Genomic DNA, 6343 nt, shown 5'->3' with positions numbered 1-6343 from the left:
TGTAATGCCACTTTAATTGGTGATAATGGGACTTATCTGTGCTACTGATTATCCATGCTGCTGATCTCATTCTGCTGTATTCATTCATATTCATCTGCTCACCACAGACTCATGTTCAGGCTGTTGTTGTTATGCCATATTATTTTACATTATTAGTGTTTACCATCTCTTTTAGTGTACCGTTTGGCGTATATCTTATTTTATATTTTAGATCCTTATATACTGTTTCTTTTTACACTTTATATTTTTCTATTGTTGGGTGTAACTGGGACCTTGTGTACATAATTTTGTTCCACCTCATGTACCACATGTGATGCGAATGACAATAAACATGACTTGAACTTGACTTGAAGTTGTTAGCGAGGTTTAATAGTTCACTGCTGTAAGTCTCTGTATTTTTCAACAAAGAAACGTGAACGTGCCTGTTCACTGCTTTCCATGGATGTGAAATTAAACATCTAAACATGGAGAATGCTCTAAAACAAAGAGAATACACAAACAAGTAGAATTGTAAATTATTTTAGATTGAATAAAGTCAGAGGTCTCGTACAATTTTTAAATGGGGCAAATACAAAATAAACCAAGTATATAATCAAAGCAGTTTTCCATCCATTCTTCTCCACCAGGCTGCAGGGTGCAATAAGGATTATGGAGCAGAAGATACACTCGTTTTGTTGTTGAGGCGCTTCTACTTTGGAAGATAAGTATTTGTCTGCAGTGTCGTCCTGTCTACTTAGAGGTAGGAAACAAATGCCTGCAATATATTTAATACCCCTCGAGATCATGTTGCAGTAGGCCCGAGGCAGCCAATCATTCACAGGAGCTTACAGGCGACACAACAAAATAAATAAAAACTCAATATCAAAAAAGAGTGGGACATTATGCTTTAGTAGGCAATAAAAATTGTGGCATGTCAGGGATGGCAGCTGCTGCTGAAAGAAAGAATACCCAGACAGAACTGTGTGCCGGGCACTACAAGTCATGGGAAATGGAGACATAAATTCTCCTTAGACTCGCAATTTTGCTTTACAGTGTACAAAAGGCTGCAATGATGATCATGGCTAGGCTCTATCTGAGACACTTGGAATAAATTTGTATTTTTTATTATTTTTAAAAGCAACTAATTCCCATTGCTAAAGGATTTGAATAATGAATTATATGAGATAAGTGTTTTTATTATTTTTTTTACTGGAATTGGACAGGCAATGCAAGTAAACCTTAAATGAGTTTTATTTATTTATTTAATGCTTTTGCTTGTTTGCGGCAGTGCCGAGTGACAGATCCTGGCAAGTGGTGGGAGCTATTTTAATCATAACCACTGCACACTGGCAGAGCCAGGAAGTGCCCAGTGTTAGCCTTGGCCACCATAGATTTAACTTTGTTCGCCCCAATCACGAGAGGAGACAATAATTTTAAGTAATTTAAAAACTAGAAAAGCACAGACTTTCCTCACAGGATTAGTGTGGCGTGTTCACATTTATTTAGAGTTTTCATAAGTACATTTATGGTAGCAGCCATCTTGAACCAAGTGGAAATGCCCAAGGAGAAAGGGGGAGTGGGGCTGGATCACTGAAGCTTTAATGTAGTCTACCGATGAGGAGGAAGTGATTCCAGGTGTGCAACATGGTGTGACAGCAGGCCTGTAAACAAGCAAAGGAGGAGAAAGGTTGTCCTCTAGTGAGAGAACCCCTAGAAATCAGTGGACGTAACATTCACATTCAAGATTAAATGGTTTCCACACCATGCCACAAAGCGGTCCACCAGTTCCCTGTACTCAACTTCTTGTCCATCTCTGATACACCCGACCACTGCAGAGTCATCTGAATATTTCTGCCGATGACATGAGTCTGTTTTGTACTGGCACTCTGAGGTGTACAGAGTGAAAAAGAAGTGAGAGTAGAGTACCCTGTGGTGTTCCTGAGCTACTGACCGCCTGGTTAGACACACAACCCTTCAGTTTCACAAACTGTGGTTTGTTTGTCAGGTAGTCTTTAATCCAGGTGATTTTTGAGGTCTCCACCTGAGTCTTCTGGAGTTTCTGACAAAGCAAATCAGGCTGGAGTGTGTTAAATGCACTGGATAAATCAAAGAACATGGCTCTCACAGTGCTTTCTGCCTTTTCTAGATGACAGTGAGTTTGCTGAAGCAGGTGTATGACGGCATCTTCAACTCCAAGTCCATGCTGATAGGCAAACTGCAGTGAGTCCTGGTATGTGTTTGTTTGTTCAGTCAGGTGTGTCAGTAGAAGTCTCTCTAGGACCTTCATGATGTGGGATGCCAGGGCAACAGGTCTATAGCCATTGAGGACTGATGGGTGAGTTTTCTTTGGTACTGGAACAAGGCATGAGGTTTTCCATAACATTGAAACCTTCTCCTGGGTCAGGCTAAGGTTGAAGAGATGCTGCAGAACTCCACAAAGCTGCTCTGCACAGACCTTCAGGACTCTGGGACTGACACCATCTGGACCTACAGCCTTTTTCAGGTTCAGTCTCTCCAGCTGTTTCCTCACCTGACTTCTAGAGACGCAGCGGAGGGAGGCAAAGGAGGTATCAGCATCTTCTGTTTTGGTTGAAGGCCAACATGTAGAATAAGAAAGGTCCATGACCAAGGTGGTAGATAAAATATTTGAGGTGTGACAGGACAGCCTTGGGTCAAAGGAGGGTGGTATATCTGTTTGGCTGTGGGCAATAGAGGAGGATGCTGAGCTTGTTCCTGAACTGAACCTATTGAAGAACATGTTCAGTTCATTGGCTCTGTCCATGTTTCTATCCTTCTGATCATCCTTCTGCTTGAAGCCTGTGATCTTTTTTCATCCCTGACCACACCTCTCTGATATTGTTCCGCTGGAGCTTACTCTCCAACTTCTTGTACACCTCCTTCTGTTTCTGATCTTGACTTTTAGTTGCTTCTGTGTACTCCTCAATAATTCCCTGTCTCCCTCCCTGAGGGCTCTTTTTTCTTGTTTAGCAGTTCCTTCAGGTCAGTGGTGATCCAGTGTTTGTTATTGGGGAAGCATCTCACTGTTCTGGAGGGGATGGCATTGTTTATACAGAAGTTTATATAGTCAGTCATACACTCAGTCATGGCATTGATGTCCCCTCCATGTGGCTGGTACAGTGCATCTCAGTCTCTAGCCTCAAAACAACCCCGCAGGGCTTCTTCAGCTTTCGTTGAACATTTTCTAACTGTTCTCTTTATTACAGGTTGCCTCTGAACAAGGGGTTTATTTTTTGAGCAAAGAAGCACAAGATTGTGATCTGATTTGTCAAGAGGGGGTCTTGCTTAACAACATCTGCTTGACATTTGCATAAAACAAGTCCAGCATTTTGTTTTCTCTGGTAGAGCAGCTGACAAACTGTTGGATTGTTGGAAGTGTAGCAGAGAGTGAGACATGATTAAAATCCCCAGATATTGCAACAAACGCACTAGGGTGTTGTGTCTATAGCTTAGCAACCTCGGAGCTGATGACATCACACGCAATCTCTGCAACAGCATTGGGTGGAATGTAAACAATTGCTAAAATACCACTGGTGAGCTCTCTTGGTAAATAATATGGACAACAACTTAGTGTTAACAGTTCAATATCTGGACTGCAGGGATGACACTTCACAGTAACGTGTCCAGCATTACACCATCATTCTACCCTGAAGAATCATATCAACATATACAGAAACACATGTGATTCGCTTTTCTTGTTTTTCAAATAAAGTGTTTCCTGGTGCTTTTATAAACACACACAAAGGTGAAGATCTTTGTTTTATTCAGGAAGTTGCTGACACTTGCAAGCTCAGAGTCAATAAGCTCTGCGCTGCACCGATGCCTCATTCATTTAAACTTTCTTTTTCATCTTCTGTCTCTTCTCAGAGGTTTTGTCTGGAGGCAGGCCACAGTTACAAGGTCCAGTGGAACATAAATAGGAGTAATCTATCCATCCATCAATCCATCCATCCATTCATCCATCCATCCATCCATTTTCTTTAACTGTTTCTTCTTTTCGGTTTGTGTGGAACTAGCACTTATATCCAGCAGTCACAGTGTGAAAGCCCCTGGTACACCCTGGACAGGTCATAAGTCCATCACCATGCATCGCATAGACAATCGAGACAGAGAACCATTCACACTTTCACTCATTTCAAACAATTTTTAGAGTTAGCGATTAACCTGTTTTTTATTTATTTTTTGTTAGTAAACCAGAGTATCAGAAATAAAGTCATGCATGCATGAGAAGAAAATATAAACTCTTCCCAGAAAGACTGCAGACTGGGAGGCAATTCTGTAACCTTCATGTTGAGATGCAACAGCTCTAAACACTGCACCACCTTGACACCTGCATAAAAGTGAAGAATACCTGTCTGTACAAAAACAGTTATTAAATCAGAGATGCAAGTGCATCTAAAAAAAAGGTAGAACATTCTTCTTCTTCTAGCTTCTCCCTTCCTCAGGAGTTGATACAGCAAACTAACTCACAATGAAAAGACCACCAAACTACCACAACCCGCTGTGTGGCGCAGAGAGCTGCTCTGTCCAAGGGAACAAATGGCAATGGTTGAGGGACTTGCTCTGGTGCCCAGGGTGGGGCAAATGAGGGTGGAGGCAAGTGTGGGTTCTTCACCTTTCCCTACCCACATTTTGATATTGTCATTCTGGGGGTCGACTGGCGATCCTCCGATCACACACTCACCTTCTCTAAATGCTGCGCTACCACTCCCCTATTTTAGAACATGAATCTCATATATTTTACAGAGATTCATTACACATAGAGTGAAATATTGATCATATTACACTATGAATTTCCAATACTCTGATATTGGAGTTTCTGACAAAGCAAATCAAGCTGGATTGTGTTAAATGCACTGGAGAAATCAAAGAACATGACTCTCACAGTGCTGTCTGCCTTTTCTATGTGACAGTGAGTTTTCTGAAGAAGGTGTATGATGGCATCTTCAACTCCAAGTCCATGCTGATAGGCAAACTGCAGTGGATCCTGATACTGTATGTGCTTGCTTGTCTAGTCAGGTGGGCCAACAGGAGTCTCTCTAGGACCTTCATGATGTGTGATGACAGGGCAACAGGTCTATAGACATTGAGGACTGATGGGTGAGTTTTCTTTGGCACTGGAACAAGTTGGGATGTTTTCCACAACACTGGAACTTTCTCCTGGGTCAGGCTAAGGTTGAAGAGGTGCTGCAGAACCCCACAGAGATGCTCTGCACAGACCTTCAGGAGTCTGGGACTGACACCATCTGGACCTACAGCCTTATTCCAGTTCAGTCTCTCAAGCTGCTTCCTCACCTGACTTATAGAGACACAGAGGGGGGAGGCAAAAGAGGCATCAGCATCTTCTGATTTGATTGAAGACCAATAAGATGAAGAAGAAGGGTCCATGATCGAGGTGGTAGATAAAATATTCTAAAATTAAGAGAGAATATTTTTCTCCAACAGGCAGCTTTCTTGAATTTTGACGTGGCAAAACCAAATGTTCAAAAGGACCCTTTCTTAAATTTAGATTTAACCATACACCAAAACAGACGTTGGTACCTCGCATTTTTTTTCAAGTTATCATGCTCATAACATGCACAAACATATGAGAGATATTTCCAATGGTCCTCTTTGCTCCAAGACCAGGGACGACAAAGGATAGTATAATGTACTATATTGTACATACATACACAGCATTTAGCACAAGAAAATAGCTTCACTAGGCTATAATAGGTCTCCAAATATTTTTCTAAATTTTAAAAAGGAGACCGTCGAAATTGCTGAAAAGATTATTGATGTGATGCTGCAGGTCACACTCAGCAGGAAAAACAGCTGCTTTCATGTGAGAAGGGAAATTCCAATTTAATAAAAGAAGCTGCTGGACGATTAAAGTAAAATTTAGTATTTTGACTCAAATGTAGCTTTACAGATGTCCTAATGAAGACAAAACAACTCAAGGTGAGGAAAAAAAAAAAGAGTGACACCATTGTTTGACTTTTAAACAAACTCTCACGTGACAAGTATTCGTCATAAAATAAAGAATTTTATTACAACAGATCATTTTATGAAAAACATTTAGAGTCTTGATGTTGGCCCAGTTTATTTAAAAAACAATTTAAGAATTGTATAGAAAAAAGTCACAACACATATGTCACTTCTGTTTAGTCTGCTTTAAAGGTAAAATCACAGTTATCTTACGGGCCAGATTTAAACTGACTAGATTTACATTTGAACTATTATACTGAAGGTAGGTAGACTGAATCAAACACCTGAATGTAGCTTCTGACCTCCATTTAAATACAAACAGTACTGTATGAAGTTTAGCCATTTATACTACAGAAACATAAATAATCTTATCCCCAGC

At 40.7% G+C, this 6343-nt stretch overlaps 1 protein-coding gene across 1 annotated transcript in view; it reads left to right on the top strand.

Moving 5' to 3' along the window:
- Positions 1-6343, top strand: part of LOC119430598 (cartilage oligomeric matrix protein) — a gene marked incomplete at its 5' end in the record, with an annotated part of 568315 nt that overhangs the window by 4819 nt on the left and 557153 nt on the right. The gene's annotated exons all lie outside the window — the stretch shown is intronic.

The sequence above is a fragment of the Nematolebias whitei genome, chromosome 3, assembly GCF_014905685.2.
Source record: "Nematolebias whitei isolate Nwh7 chromosome 3, NemWhi1, whole genome shotgun sequence".
Taxonomy (NCBI): domain Eukaryota; kingdom Metazoa; phylum Chordata; class Actinopteri; order Cyprinodontiformes; family Rivulidae; genus Nematolebias; species Nematolebias whitei.
Note: the sequence above shows the minus strand (reverse complement) of the source record. Positions and strands in the feature narration are given on the sequence as shown.